The following is a 16,598-nucleotide window of genomic DNA, read 5'->3' as shown; positions in this document are numbered from 1 at the left end:
TAGGTTAGAGTAGTCAGTTAAACAGGCCTGAACTTCTAAGACGAATACAAAGATGGAACTTAATTATCCTGTACAGTTATTCCCTTTTTCTTCTTCCCCTCCTCCAGAATTGTCTAAATACCACACTTGCTTCTTAAAATTTCCTTCCAGTGATCAATTCATAATCATCTAGCTCACAAAAGCAAATGCAGGACTATCCAAAGCAGTCTGTGAAGGTAAAGCCTTGGAGAAAGACCATTTGCTGGAGACTTTATTTCCCTGATATTTTAGGATGAAAAACCAAAAATATCATGCACAGTCACATAATACAGTGCAATACAATACATTAATTTTGGAATAACCCTTCATAGTGTCTTGCCCTTCAGAATTAGCAAATTAATACATAAATTAAGAGCAGTTGGAACACCAAGTAAAAAGACACATGCCTTAATTTTTAAAAGCCAGCAAAGCCAAAGTAGTAACAATAGCTATAAAAAGTGGCTACTCATCTTGAGGGTGCCAGAGGCCCTCATTAGTACCTGCAGTCTAGCCCTCCCTCTGCATACCCCTTCAGTAAGCTTAGACTCCTCACATCCCCTCCCCCCACACCTGCTCAGCGCCCCACTCTCCATCTTTGCTCGTACACTCTCCATGGAGTGGCAAGCGGGACTTGCACCCTTTCCGACCACCCTGAGCATCCATTATCTCTACCGTTGCTTTGGCACCTGATTATATTTAGCATTTTAGTATATACTGACTCTCAGCTTTTTTCTTAAGTCACAAGCATGTAAGGAAAAGGGCACTGCATATGGAAATCTCTCTGGTTGAGGGCATGGAATATCAAATCACACAGCAGAACACTCGAACTTCTTCTCTGCCATTGCCAGCAGGGTGACCCATAAAATGGGGATAGTGGTAGTACTGACCTTGCTGGGTCATTAAATGAGACAATGCATGCAAATCACTTAGCACTAGGCTGGTGCTTAATAAGGATTAGAGCAATTGTAGTGGTGGTAACAATCTAAGCCACTGAAGGTATTATTGTTAAAATTATGGGAGACTGGGGCCTGAATCTACTACTAATTTGTGTGACATAAGTATTCAATCTTTCTGAGCCCCAGGCTCTTCATCTGTAAATTGAGAGAATGGGACTAGACGGGCCTACTTTTTTTAAACCTCCAACTCTGTCATTGATTATATATAATCTCATTGAAAGCAAGATTTGTAGCATATTCTTTTGCAATCACCTTAGCACCTAGTACATCACGTATATGTGGTACATTATGTAAATGAATTAAAAAAATAGTACCACAATTTTAAATATACATATATACGTGTGTGTATCTGTTTGCATACCCCATATGTGTCTGCATGTGTAAGAAACCTTCATCTGTGGAGCATGGAGAACTGTGCATATGCAGAAATTTCCCCAAGGTGTGGTAAATTAAGAGCTATTTTCATCAGAAGGTAACCAAGAAGATTAATCCTCTGGAAAGCTAGCATTCCCTTAGATAAATCAATGTGGTTTGAGGTACCCTACGATGCCCTGGAGCTCCCTGCCCTTAGGAGTGAATAAGAAACTGCCCTACACTCTCTGACTGGGTTCCAATTGACAGGAGCTTGGGAGCCAGCCTGCTCTGGGCCTCAGGACTCGGAAGACCCTGGTGCCATCATAGACTGATGGATCTTGCTCACATTGGTCTCTTCGGCTGTCTAATGGTTTTGATACTCAGAAAGGCAATAGATTTTGGAATGATTCCTGGTGGTTTTGGAGCCCACCAGGCGAGTAGCCTCTTGGAGTGTTATTCTTGTAAGTTATAAATTCCTGGCCATTTTATTTTAATTAATATCTTTGTATTAATCTCAATTTCTTACCAAAACCATTTTTAAAGCAGTGTGGGAAAGTCTGAGAAGAGCATAGACAGTTATTTATTATCAAGCTGTTTGTGTTGTTATTGCCAAGAACATTTGCCTGAAAACAAGCTCTTCGTCGCTTGTGAGTGGTTGGCTCTTGCTCTTTCTACAGTAGCTGAAGTCATTGTTCTCTATGACATCACAACCCTCCCTACAGCAAAGGAACTTAATCTCAGAGACAGAAGAAGCAGTGAGTTTGATGAACTCCTAAGAGAGAAAGATTATATTTTCAAGTTTTGTAATGAAAAAAGACAACAAATGCAATAACTCTCCCAGAAATGATATACATTTATTAATTTGAAATTTAACCAAAGTGAACTTAGCATTTTATACACTTGGCCCTACTTGCTACACACACATCTGTACTGTGTTGTTACTTTTTCTTCCACTTCTAGATGTGATACTTCATATGTTTAAAGAAAGTTATTTTGTCTTTATTACTTTATATGATATAAAGTCTTTAAAAAAGGAAAGCAATTCCAAAAATTTTATACATTGTGGCTGATTATATGATAATGACTAAATATGTTACCAAATGTGAAAAAGCTACAAAAAAACAGATTTGGCTATTTGGTAAGCTCAGATATTAATATTGTGGTTCTAATGGTACATAAGAATATTTATCTGAGAGAACTGCCAAAACATATGAAAAACCTAGATATGCAAAAATTAAAATGATTATATGTGAAAGCAGAGAGTTTCTGCATCAGTGAATAAACTAAATTAAAGTATTGGCATCATAATTCAGAAGGCACTCCTACTAATTGGACTATAAGTGAAAAAAATTCAGATTTTCAGTTATTCATATCCTCTAGAATAGATGCTTATAATGGGTTCCAGTTACTTCCAATAGTTTAATTAAGTGCCATATTGAGACATTTTGTTTTCATTCATTTCAACATTCATTCCAAAAGCTTTTTCTAGCATCATTCACTTCCACATTCATTCCAAGAGCATTTCTCTAACATCTACAGAGAATATAAATGAAAGTTATTTCCCTTGAGAAACTCGAGAGACAAGTTTAGACTTGAGGGAAGCCAAAACACACAAATACACAAATGATGACTAGTATGCATAAGTAAGCACATGACTGTACATGTTAACAATAACCAATATTTATTGGTTGATTGCAATGTGCCAGGCACTGTGCCAGAAGCAAAGCAGCAAGTTATTTTGTTTCATTCTCACAACTCTATAAGATTGTTACTGAGAGTTTCTACAGTTTACATGGACTAAAATGTTAAATGTCTTACCCAAGGTTAATCCAAGTGTTGGGATTCAAACCCAGTTCATTGACCTCAAAGCCCTTAACCTTGAGCACTCTGCAGGGAAAATGGTTTAGCATTGGGAAAAGCCTGGGATTTAGGGTCAGAAGATGTCAAGTCCACTCTGTGCCACTCACCAAACTATGAGATCTTAGACAAATCACTTAACTCCCTTGAGTCTCCAGTTCTTTTTTAAATAGAATGGGGTAGATGAAGAGGCTTTGTAAGCCCTAAAACACTCTGCAAACATCAACTGCTAATATTTTCATTCCAACCTGCATATATATATAGTGAAGGAATACCGTGTACTATATTATACTAATAAAAAGAGACTTCTTAAAAAAAGATGTTTCATTTTGGAGTCATAAAAAATTACCAGATAGGGACTGATGGAGAAGTGTCAGAGTTCATTTACTGCTTAGAACAGTACAGCTCAATTCTCATGGTCTACATGGAAATACACTACTCAATATTTACAATTAAATTAAATTACAGTACTAAGTCTACATACACTTACGCTATTCTGATCACTAGCACTGACCCACCAATTGAGACACTTTAAAATAACAAGAATTTGTTATTAGAGCAGTTAGAAACATATCGGTAATAGTTATGCCAATATGTAGCTCATATCAGAACAGCTAAATGGGAAGGCCTGAGGCTTATAGAGAGAAGCACATGCTCCCCACCCTCTGATTTCCAGTTTTCTAGCATTTCATAAACAGTCTGACACATACAAAGCCCATTGCTCAGATTGTGCAAATGAATTGGGCATATTTAAAATTTTTATTATTTTTGTTATTATTGTTATGTTTCCTTAGGGTAACTCTTAGTGATAAAAAGCCAATGTGTCGAGCCAGACAGTAAATTGATGTGTGATGTTGGTTTCATTGAAACCATCCTCTACTAGTATAGTTCTAATCTGATTTATTTTTATTCCTGTCGTAATAATACTTTAAAAATATTAATCAGTGCTGTTTTACTTTAAGCATATTTAAAAATTTCCTAAACTTAAGAAGTTAACATTAATTCAATAATTAATATCATTTGTATTCTCCAATCGAATTAGTTCCCTAAAAGGGGAGCGGTATTGTTTCAATACAAAATTCAACCTATTACCCACGTGAATGTATTTTTCTCCAAATATTGTTGAAAAATTTTTAAAGAAAGATAATGAATTGAAGAAATAATTTCATTGGAACATAATCACCATTTGGATTCCCTTGTCTCAGATTAGCCAGTGGTAGTTTATCAGCTGAATACTTACTCATAAAAATACAGATTTATTCCCCCACTTTTGTCTGCCTCACATATGAGCACTTCATAAAGCTGAAACAAACCAACATAGACTTAAGCTGGTACATGAAATAAAGATGAGAAAAATCTTAGGAAAACAATTAGCAATATAAGATTCTGATTCAAGTGTTTTTTTTTTTAAGTATGTGCCAACTTCTCAGGCTTATTAGTCACATATTGGGCTTTACCTTGAGATGAGCCACACCTGTAAGAAGAAATCACTTTTTCATATTATGTCACAATCACAGAGCTCTGTGGGGGAGGCCCTCATTGTATATTTCATCTCCTCTTCCTCATTCAACAAGCATAAAACTGGCTCACTGGCAATAAAAAAGGGGAAGAATCCAGTCTCAGTAATAACCAAAGCATTTTCTGAACAGCAGCTGGGAACCCAGTGCCAAATTCTCTCAACTTCACAGATTGTAGAGCTCGGTGGAGGCAGGATTTTTATGCTTTCTATTATTTAACATCTATGATCCAAGTTGTGCAATGATGCCATTCTCATCCACGTTCATACACTGAGTAAATTATATTGCACACAAAAAATGTAAAATTAGTCTCGGATTGCTACTTTTTCATGTGTTTGTTTTTTAACTTTATTTGAATATAAGTCAAATGGAATAATGGCAGAAATCTTTTGGGCACAGAGGTCCAAAACCAATGTAAGCAAATCTATGGTCAATGGCCCCTGACCTGCAGAGGGAGCCATTCTGAATAATTCACGCTCAGATTTTCACTTTGGGGCCCAAGTGATCTGGATCAGTGGTCTTTAATGCCTTAAATCACCAGAAAATTTCTCACCTCTTCCCTGTTCTTGGGCAGCATAAATGTGGTCTACAAATTGCCCTGCTGCTTGTCTGCCCAGTGAAGAGCTCATGATGGTGTAGCCCTTTCCAAGTTGGGAAAATTTTTTTTCGCCAAAATAGAGCTCATTATTAACCTCTCCTCAGCAACTCAGTAACAACTTCTGATACCCAAATTTAATCTTGACATTCTCTTCCTCAGAACTGCAATCAGCAATAGGAAAGTTAGCTGGGCTACTAACAGGTGCAAAAAAAAAAAAAAAAAAACTCACAACTATCATTTGAATGATACTATACAATTCACAGAGCACTTTCTTAAAAAGTGTCGTATTTCACTTGCACAGTAACTCTGTGAGGTTCATATACAAATATCTAACACTATGTAATTTGTTGCCTCAATTCACATCTTATAAATGATAAAACTTAGGTTCTGAGGGGTTATAATTTATTTGTGGTCAACAAAGCCCATGGTATTTCTCCTCTGTCTTGCCACCTGAGACATGGCTCTTGATGTTTCTTAGAACAAATTCCCAGCAATTAAATACGACATTTTGATAGTGATACATTAAGAAAGAGGTACAGGATCTATACCTGCCGTTGTCTACCATCGGCATGTTGCAGTACTATTATCTGACCAGCCCCTGAGCGTGCTAAGTGTTCTCTCCAAGTGTGTTTCAAGCTCCAAAGCTGCATTTAAAATATCATAGATTTCTAGACACTAATACTCAAAAATGACACACAGCCCAGGTTTCTGGCATGTTTATGTCCATCTGCTAGCATGGCATGGTGTCCATTCACAAGGTAATAAGACAATTTCAGGAGGACACAGATGCCAAGCATATCAGGGTTTAGAGTGATAACCTGCAAAATGAAGCAAGCAACTCTTTTTCTACAATGAGGAGATCCTCCTGAGTCAGAGCACCAAATTATACCTCTGCATCTATTCCATTAGGTGAGATCACATTCATTGACATAGAGTAGATCACACAGTGGAGACTACTGTTACTGGTTCAAAACCTTGACTCATTTCTGTTTGTAGGTTATGAAGAATTAAGGTACAGTCCTAGAGAATAATATCCTGCCACCTTCAGCTCAGCTCAAAGACAGACGCCTGCCATGGAAAGAATGAGCGTTGGATGGAAATTCCCACATGCATTTTCCAATGTCAGGAAGCTCTATCCCTTTGTTTACTTGTGACCAATCAAATCACTAGTAGCTCGTGGCTTAGCCCAGCAAGAAGGTTCAAGTGTTAGAATGGGATTGCATTCTCTGTAGATGTAGGTACGTTCTTTTATTCACCCATCTGCCTGAGAATATAATGATGAGGAAAATATGGTAAACACAAGTTCCAGCAAGCATCCTGTCACTAGATCTTTTTACATGGAACCTCACTAAAGGTACATGATTCAGTTATTGGCCCTTCTCAGTATGTTATTTGTATATATATTTGAGGTGAAGAATTGTTTAGAGAGCAAGAGGTGTAGGTGAGGGGAAAGAAGAAAAACAGCAGAAGAAACTAGAAGGAAAAAAATTGACAATATAAATCTGTTAATAACTATCCTACAACTTTAATTCCTATGCCCGATTCTATAGTAGTTCTAAAGCAAACATAATTTTGATATTACAAAGAAATACGTGAATTTGCTTAAATATCCTGTAGTTCTTGAAAACTACATAGCTCTTTGTCTCTCCTTTCTGTATTTATATTTACAAAATATATATCCTGAAAAACTATATGGCTATATATGTATATACACACACACATACATACATACATATATGTGCATATATATATGTATATTCATAAGTAAATGTGCATATGCAGATATATTGTTAGAAACTACATAGACATAGATATGTATCAATATGTACAGACACACACACACACACACACACACACTCATTAAAAATCAGATTCCAGGGCTTCCCTGGTGGCGCAGTGGTTGAGAGTCCGCCTGCTGATGCAGGGGACACAGGTTCGTGCCCCGGTCCGGGAGGATCCCACATGCCGTGGAGCGGCTGGGCCCGTGAGCCATGGCCGCTGAGCCTGCGCGTCCGGAGCCTGTGCTCCGCAATGGGAGAGGCCACAACAGTGAGAGGCCTGTGTACCGCAAAAAAAAAAAAAAAAAAAAAAAATCAGATTCCACACTATAGTGGGGTCATCTGAATGGTATATAGTAGGTAGTTACTTTTATATAAGATATTTTCTCTTTCTTCAGTTTAAAAAGGATGAAATTAAGTGTAAGATGTTTCATGATAAAGTATTAAAGAAATACTTGGGTGTGAATATGTGTAAGTATACGTGCTTAATAGCATCAGTGTGTTTAACAGAATGTGATAATCCTCATGGTAAACTGAATTTAGTTACATTTCTGAACAATTTTTTTATCGGTTTAATATTTATTCAGCAGATATGTATTGAATACCTACAGTGTTCACAGATAGGTTTCCATTCTCAAGGAATAATAGCTATAATTACAGCAATACAAACTTGCTTTTATTTCAAATAATTAAATTTTTAATTATTCAAGAGATTTTAATGAGTAACTACTGTGTGTTAGGAATTGTTTGGGGCTCTGATCACATCATAAAAAATAATATCTGTTCTTAAAGTGTTTGACCTCTGAGGTAAGAAAGAGACTACAAAAGATACTAACATACTGTGTTTATTGGCAATACAGATCTTCCTTGACTTATGATGGGGATACATTCCGATAAACCCATCATAAAATGAAAATATCATAAGTCGAAAATGCATTTAAATACATCTAACCTACCAAACATCATAGCTTAACCTGGCCAACCTTACACATGCTCAGAACACTGACATTAGCCTACAGTTGGGCAAAATAATCTAACACAAAGCTTATTTTATAATAAAGTGTTGAATATCTCATGTAATTTATTGAATACTGTACTGAAAGTGAAAAACAGAATGTATGGGTACAAAACACTTGTAAGTGTTTCATTGTTTACCCTCAAGAGCTCACTGCTGCTAACCAGCATCACAAGAGAGGATCCTACCACATATCACTAGCCAGGAAATAGATCAAAAATCACAATTCGAAGTATTGTTTCTAGTGAATGCCTATCACTGTCCCACCATCCTAAAGTCAAAAAATTTTACACTGAACCATCGTAAGTCAGAGACAGTCTGTATAATGGAGTACAAAACATAAAAGAGACAACTCCTTCAGATTTGGTGATTTGGGAAGACTTCATGGGGTAAATGATGTCTAATCTGTTTATGTGGAGGACTACTGATATTTAGCCAGAACTGTGTGTGAGTATGATGTGTGTATAGGCATAAACAAGGGTTACCTCTGAGAAGACTGAAGATCATTAAATAGGCGATCTCCATCTCCACCAGCCATGTAATCCATGTCTAGCTAAGTATGAAGGATAAAAAGATGTAGGTATCAAAACAGTTAATAATAAGTATATATCATTTTAAATCCAGTTATTAAATGCCCTGATAAAAGATATAATGGTGAAAATAAAAAGATATAATGGTAGGGCCAATATGTCTCTTCACGGTGGTCCCATGCATTTTATAGCTCTGTGCACAGTGGTGGTGTTTATGAAACAAGGGACAAAAAGACCTTGAGAAGAGATTAAGAGAAGAGCCGCTAAAACAAGAAAGAACCCATAAAGAAGGAAAGGCTTAGCTTTTGAGGTGCCTTGAGGTGTTGCTGGGTGTAAGAATGTGGAGGATCCTTCCATACTCAAAAAGGGCAAAAGGAACCAATAAGTTTCAGGAAGGAGGGACCATTTTCTGCTAGCAGATAATTCTCTCTCCATCGTCTACATATCTATCTATCAATATATCTATACAGAAAAGATGGAAGGGAGGAAGGAAGTTGATAGAGGAAGGAAGGAAGGGAAAATAGATTGAATGTAAATGGATTCAAGCTCCTTGGAGCTTTATAAGTGTCTTTCACTTGAAGGTGAGGGTGGTCTAGAGCTACGCCACAAGGAAGAAGTCCTCAAATTTAAGTATGTTAAAGAATCATCACAGGGGCATGTTAAAAGTAGATTCCATGATTCTCCCCCAAAAGATTCTGATTTGGCTGGTCTAGAATAGGATCCAATAATCTCCCCTAGATGAATCTAATCAGGGGGTTGAGACCATACTTTGAGAAATGTTGCCTTTAGGAATATTAAATTTCCCTTCTAGTCTTATGATGTATCTGCAGATGGAGATTTAGCCCTACAGTTCTACATTTGTTTTGGTGGAAAAGTAGAAATGCCCACTCTTCTAAAGGACATTACATTTACCAAAGATCTTAGAAACTCACTTTGAATTTGTGTATGTATATTGTAATACATTATGTAAACATATATAATTCTGTTTCAATTTTAACCTCAGACCTGAATGAATTCCACATTGCATATCTGTATTTTCTGGAAAGGATAACTGTGATTTAAGAGAAAAAGTCAGTTATAGGAAGAGAAAGAGGGAAAGATGTAGAAGAGGGAACAGAAAAGCTATCTATGAAGAAGTCACTCTCAATGTGTATCATTTTTAGTTTAGCAAAAGAAAGAAGTGAAAACTTAATTACTAAAAATTTCACATATTTTGAATCGTGAACATTTCTCAAACAAATGAAAGAAAATGGGCATTAAAACATAGAAACACATTTGGCCTGACTTATTGTCCCCTCACCCCCATCAACTTAATAAGCAGTTGACATTTCAGAAAAAATGGAGTGGAGAACTACCGGTTTAACTGAACAATGAACAAGAAGAACTCCACTGCACAGTGTTTCAGCTCTGCTTTACAGCATGAGTGGGTAACTTCAAATCTAATTAGGATGGGAAATTTTGCCTGAACAAGTCTGAAAAGTATTGAGCAATTTCCTTGCAGTCATGACACTGATTCTGGGTGTGTACACACTTCAGTGATGTTCGGCAAGGCACAGGGGCGTAAAACACCACTGAGAGTGAGCAGGACAAGAGCTAGATGTAATAAAAATTGCAAGGACTTGGAATAACTGGGTGTAAGTGCTAGCTCTGCCATTCACTGGATTTCTGCCCTTGGTGCAAGTTATTTATCCTCTTTGGGACTCAGTTTTCTTACCTAAAAATAGGGATGAAAATAACTCCTTCCCCAAAATGAAATAAGTTAGGTAAAAAGCTTACCTCGGGGACTTCCCTGGTGGCGCAGTGGTTAAGAATCCGCCTACCAATGCAGGGGACACGGGTTCGATCCCTGGTCCAGGAAGATGCCACATGCCACATGCCGTGGAGCAACTAAGCCCATGCGCCACAACTACTGAAGCCGGTGTGCCTAGAGCCCATGCTCCGCCACAAGAGAAGCCGCCACAATGAGAAGCCCGCGCACTGCAACTGAGAGGAGTCCCCGCTCGCCGCAACTAGAGAAAGCCCCTGCCGTGCACAGCAACGAAGACCCAAAGCAGCCAAAAATAAATTTATCAATAAATAAAGCCTACCTCGGTGTATGACCCACAGCAAATTCAAGTTAGCTCATCCATAGATTACTTTTAGAATGTTGAAGATACAAACAGCCAAATAATCAACAGAAAATGGAAAAAACATAATGGAGATGTTTGTTATGTTCAGTACTGCTTGTAACTGAAATATCAATTGGTTCTAAATGGCATGCTGGCAAAATATGTGGGAGCAATTAATACTTGGCTATTTTTCTGAGGGGATTGAGATGTTTCTCTCTAAAGATTGCTTTCACTCTAGCAAGCTAATAATGGTGGGTTAATACGATCGTATTTTGAGATATTAACTGATCTTTCTTACCCTGGACATCCTCCACATTACCCTTCCCGCACAATTCATCATCTTCCCAGTGAGGGATCTACAGATAAGGAAGAAATAAGAGTCGAAATCTCAGCTTTGAGTTCCAAGCATAGAGACAAATAATCTTGAAAAAGAAAGAAAAGACAAAGGATTCTGAGAGAGAACTTCTTGAAAATTACAAATAAAAATCCTTATGGATGTAAGGGAAGAGAGTTTCTACCCAAAATAGCAGAGTTGGAAAGGTTAAAATATGAAGTAAAAATTTATTTTTCCAATAGAAAAAAAGGTCAAAAACTTCATCTGGATTGAAAGAAGGGGAAGAGATGGATGAGGACAGAGGTGGAAGGGGAGGGATTTGGTCATTAAGGGAGAGCAGACTAATAGGGCTGAGCTATAGGTATGGGGTTCTTGCTGGCCGCTCCCCATTCTCTCTTCTCAGAACAGTTTGTGCTAATTATGGTGTCCCTGTGGAATAGGAACAATGAGTGAGTAAGATATCTACAGGATTAGGTCTGAGGACAGACTCTCAGAAGGCAGGCACCAAGCACGGTATGGGAAAATATTCAAAGAACCTTTAAGAGGGATGCAGAAAAGCTGAGAGGATTTCAGTGGACAAGAGGAAACATGCTTTGGAAGCTGACCAGATGCCACTCGGATCGTACAAGCTGAAGACCACATGATAAGACCACAGGTACCGACTACAGATGTATCCGAGAAAGGTTGAAGCACCAAGACTGAGACTGAAGTAAACCTCAGGGAAGACAGAGTGTGGACCACAGCCTCCGTGTCAAAAACAGGTCCTAGAATGCCCCTCACAAGTAGGAAAGGATGGAGAGAAGAGGAAGATTCCTGAATTAACTGAGTGCATCTCCAAGAGACTGAGAAAAATTGAGAAGACTGAGATTATCTTGAACTAACAAGGTGACTAGTTTGCACAGGAATCATAAAGTTCCATTGGTTCCTTACAGAGTTTTTGTCTATATTTGTTGTTCTCTAATACTACAGCCACTGTGACACACAGCCAACACCAACCTTGTGGAATACTGTTACCATAAAAGTAGATTTAGCGCATGTGTAATTATAGAAATAGAAAAGAATTAAGACTATTACAGGGAAAAATGGAAAGGGAAGGAAGGAAAGTTGCTATCGCTATGGCAGCAGACGCACAAATGGCCTTCATTACACAGCATCTGACATGAGCATGCTGCTCAATTGTTTAGCTTTAAAAAGTATAATTATAGTCATTAAAAGAATGGTTTTTATTTTTGAAACAATGTAGGTAGGTATTTCTTAAAGTTGAAGTCATGCTTCTATACACTTTAAATTATTCAGTGTTTATACTCTTCCCTCCCCCACCTCCAGCCACTTCCTTCCCCCCTTCCTCCTTCTGGGAGGTAAACATTGACAGTGATCCTATAGAAGATTATTTCAAGTGAAAGCTGTCATTCTTTTTGTCACTGTCAATGCAATGAAATGATATTTTATAAGTTTAACTTCACTCTCTCTACTTTGTCATCACAGGCAAAAGTTGTGTTTCTTCAAAATCCCCAGATTCAGTAATGGACCTTGTTAATGCCCCAGTGCTTGACTTCTTTTCTGGTGCAACAATGTCTATCCCAAATCTTTTCTGTTGCATTTTTTAATTCCCTCTTATCTCCGAGGTTCTAAGAATGGCTAATTGGACTCTCAGGGAGTGCCTTAATTTTACCTCTTTGCTGTTTCTTCTCTAGGTGGGCTTATCTCCATTCATTCATTCAATCATTCAACAGTTGAGTGTCCCCTATGTGCCAGACCACAGACTTTTTTACTTTAAATTCTTTAAGAAAGTTAATATTTGAATGCTTTCATTCATTTTACTATTATATTTAGCTAATCAGCATCTCTATTATTTGCTTAAGTTGGAAAACATGTAAATGTTTTAATTCATGTTCATAATAATAGTATCCACATCCCAGGCTCCTGATCACTTCTGAAATAATGGCTGCTTACCTGTGCTATAAGCCATTGAAACGTAAGAAAAGTAGGTTCTTAAAATAAAGATATGAATTAGATCATAAAAATCTGATTCAGGACCATACCACTGGGCTAGAAAATATGGCAAGTAAATTAGACTCTATTTGTTGTTCATATACAGGTTGTAATGTGCAAACACTTCAGTTGTGCAGTGCAACAACTCCAGGGGGCACCATTCACAGCAATCATGGTAAAAATGGGATTCCTGGTATTATAAAGAATGGTGGACTTGCACAGCCATTCTACAAACTCTGCCACAGCGACCCCTTCTGTTTCTTCTTTCTTGAGGAGAGAACTTCACATTTGTTTCTGTGTTTATCAATAGTTGACCCCTTCCTCAGCACAGGAACCGATTTATGATTAATCTAAGCCAGTTCCAGTGGTCTCACTCCCCTGTCAGTCATGGTTTAAGTAAAGAAATGTGACCCAATAATGGTACGAGTAAATCCCCTGATGGCTTCTGAAAGCGTTTTCCTTAGAAATTAAAAGAGACATGTAGAATAACAGTCCTCTTCTTCCACTGGATGTAGTCTAGTCTCTAGTGACCTCTGAAGCTGTAGTCCTGTAATGTAGAGGAAATATCACTATCAAGACAGTAGAGTAGACACCCAAGAACTTCCCTACCCACAAATTTCTATTGAGAGATAATAAATTGCTTAGTATTTAAGCTACTGTTAGTTGTTCCGTCTTTTATTTGCAGCCAAAAGCATCCTTAATGAAATCATGAATTTGGCTACTCCACTCATCAATGTGGAAAAGGTGGAATAGAAAGGCTCTGTAACTTCTTGTAGTTAGTGACCAGGAAGTGTAAAAACCCAGCTTTCTGATAATCCCACCCGTCTCATAGGGGACTGCAAGTCAATGACTCTGAAATTAGCAAAGACATAGTTAACATTCAGTGTTCACCAGATATTGTGGGGGGGTGGAGAGACTTAGTAAATAAATCAACTTTATTGGGTTTTTTTTGTTTGTTTATTTTATTGTTTTTTGGGTTTCTTTTTTGTTTTGTTTTATTGTTTTTTATTGTTGATTGATTGGCTGTGGTAGTTGGGAGACCAGAATAGTCTGGTCTCATGCACCGTATTTGATTCACATAATATCCCAACCTGCATCCAGGGGTTTATTCTTTCCACATCCATAACTAACATCCTGGTTACTTATGGTTCTCTCCACCCTCTCTTCACCCAGATAGTTGAAAATCCAAGTGTTCTTTAAGTATGACACCTCTTTAGAAAACAGAGGACAATATTCATACATATTCATGGTAAGTATTAAACTACAGCCCAGATTTCTCCTATGCAATACAACCCAAACTTGCCATTTTTGGAAACTGTAATAATAACAGCAGTGACAACCACATTGGAAGCAGACATTTTAGATAGCAATCAGTTTATATTTAAAGATGCCTTCATCTGATTACCTGTATACCTATGCTAAGGGGAAAGAATGACTAAGGTTGCAGTCCGTTTCTATGATTTACATGATTTGAGAGCCATTCTTCATATCTTTTGTCCCCTAATAGAAGCGAGTACCAAAAGGGGGGGGGCTTTTGAGTTTTAATGCCCTAGTCAACAGGCACATCAGGTCACTTGATAATGGTTGGCCTGGCAGGGGTCCAAGGCAGGGGGTACTTCGTAGGTATCTGTATGTCCTCACTCCATTGATGACCGTGAAGTATGGTGGAGCATTTGTGTATCAGCAAGAAGAAGAGGGAGAAAAGAAGTATGGAAAAAAAGGGAAGGTGAATGAAAATTACTGTCTGGGAAAAAACACAGTATTTAGTGTTCTCAGAAGAATTTTATTTTTCTTCTTTTGAATTAAAAAAAACGCACATGGCTTGTGGCCTTAAGGAGAGAAGCACAGGAACAAGGCTGCTTTTGTACTCTATTAAGGTTGAGATTAAAGTCCCTACTGATAAACTGAACATTCTTTAAAAGTGACCAGAAGCAAACAGTGTCTGTTTGCTGCTACTTTATTACAAAGACACCACTGAGAATAGCTAAGAATATACTATTTGATCTTTAACAGGTTGACCAAATGATTGCAGTTGGCTCCAGTACATGAGATGCTTTCTGCAAATTATTGTTTCTGGTTATAAACCTTTATAATATCTCAGAATGAATTATGTATGTATTTCATGTTTTCTTTTCTGTTATCAGCCTTGATGTTCTCATTTCAAGTTTCACCCTAGCCTCCTAATAATGCAATATTGAGGCCATTCAGACACTAATTATGCCTCCGTGGCTTTTTTGAAATGACTAAATCAGCATCAGTTCTATAATTATCATTAGCAAGTTTGTATCAGTAGCTCACATCACTTGAAAAGCTCAACTTAAATGATTTGTGAATGTACTCATCTAATACATCGAACAGTCTCTATAGATAAACACAGGTGCATGCATATTGCTTTATGCAAAGTAGAAAGTCTGTACATGTATATTGTATGAAATATATTTTCAATGCAATATTAAAACATTATTTCCATAGCTTGAAATATTAAGCTACGCAGAGACATCCGAGATACCTGTGCTTTCAAAGCTCAGTTGGGATGAGCAGTGTAAGGAAACAGAAAACTATTACTCATACTTAAGGCTAGATCTGATGTCTTCCTCATTTTCCAAATGTTCAAATAGCAATCTGGCAAAGATGATTGACAGGAAGAAGTATCCAAATGCAATTCCTTTGTATTTTCATTGTTTCTGTTCTTGAATTATTGATATTGCCAGTAGTCATTTGCCATGAAAACAAATCAAGTATGTATGGTAAGCACTTCCTTGAAAGCAACACTTTTATTTTTTTTAAATGTTTATAGTATGCCATTTTTATAATTTAACAAAATGGCAAACTGATGGGGAAAATAACTACAGCAAAATAAAAGTGCAGTGTAAATTAATTCTGTGGCTAAATACACAAATGCCGTGTGGAAACATATTATGGGGTGGGGAGTGGGCAGCAAACACCAGCTACTGAGGGAAGCTGAGGAGATTTCTTTGTATCACTTAAATGGGAAAGACTCACCTTAAACAGGAAAACCTGATAAGAATGTCTGAATTTGGGGCTCTTTAGGAATAGTGGAACATATATCAAAAACTAAGCCATTGTACTTCCCAGTGACGATCTTTTTTTTTTTTTTCCCATACCACCTAATACTAGATCCTTGTTTTGTACAAAAAAAACTTGTGCCAGGCTGTAGTATTTTATGACCTACATTATTACCCTCTGGGTAGTGAAATGATGGTGCCAAACTAATTATTGCTTTGTCTAATTTTAAATCCAGGTCTATGGAGATTAACAGCTTGCACATTAATTCAAAGCACCAACAGCCCACCTAACCTCATGCCGTTTTAAATGAATTAAAAATCCTGTTTAGGAAACTTTAATATACTTTAAATGAAGGAAATGTGCATCTATACTTTTATATGGTATATAAAAACCAAACTCACTTTGCTTATTTTGATTGGTCACACATACTCCAGGGAGGAACTTTTCTTATCTTCAGGCATTACTTCCCTTGAAAATGAAATACCTGCTAAGCTAAAAGCGCAGGCTGAGTGGA

This window comes from Mesoplodon mirus (assembly GCF_964341445.2).
Source record: "Mesoplodon mirus genome assembly, chromosome: 8".
NCBI classification, from domain to species: Eukaryota; Metazoa; Chordata; class Mammalia; order Artiodactyla; family Ziphiidae; genus Mesoplodon; species Mesoplodon mirus.
The sequence above is the reverse complement of the archived record's forward strand: the minus strand, read 5'-3'. Positions refer to the sequence as shown.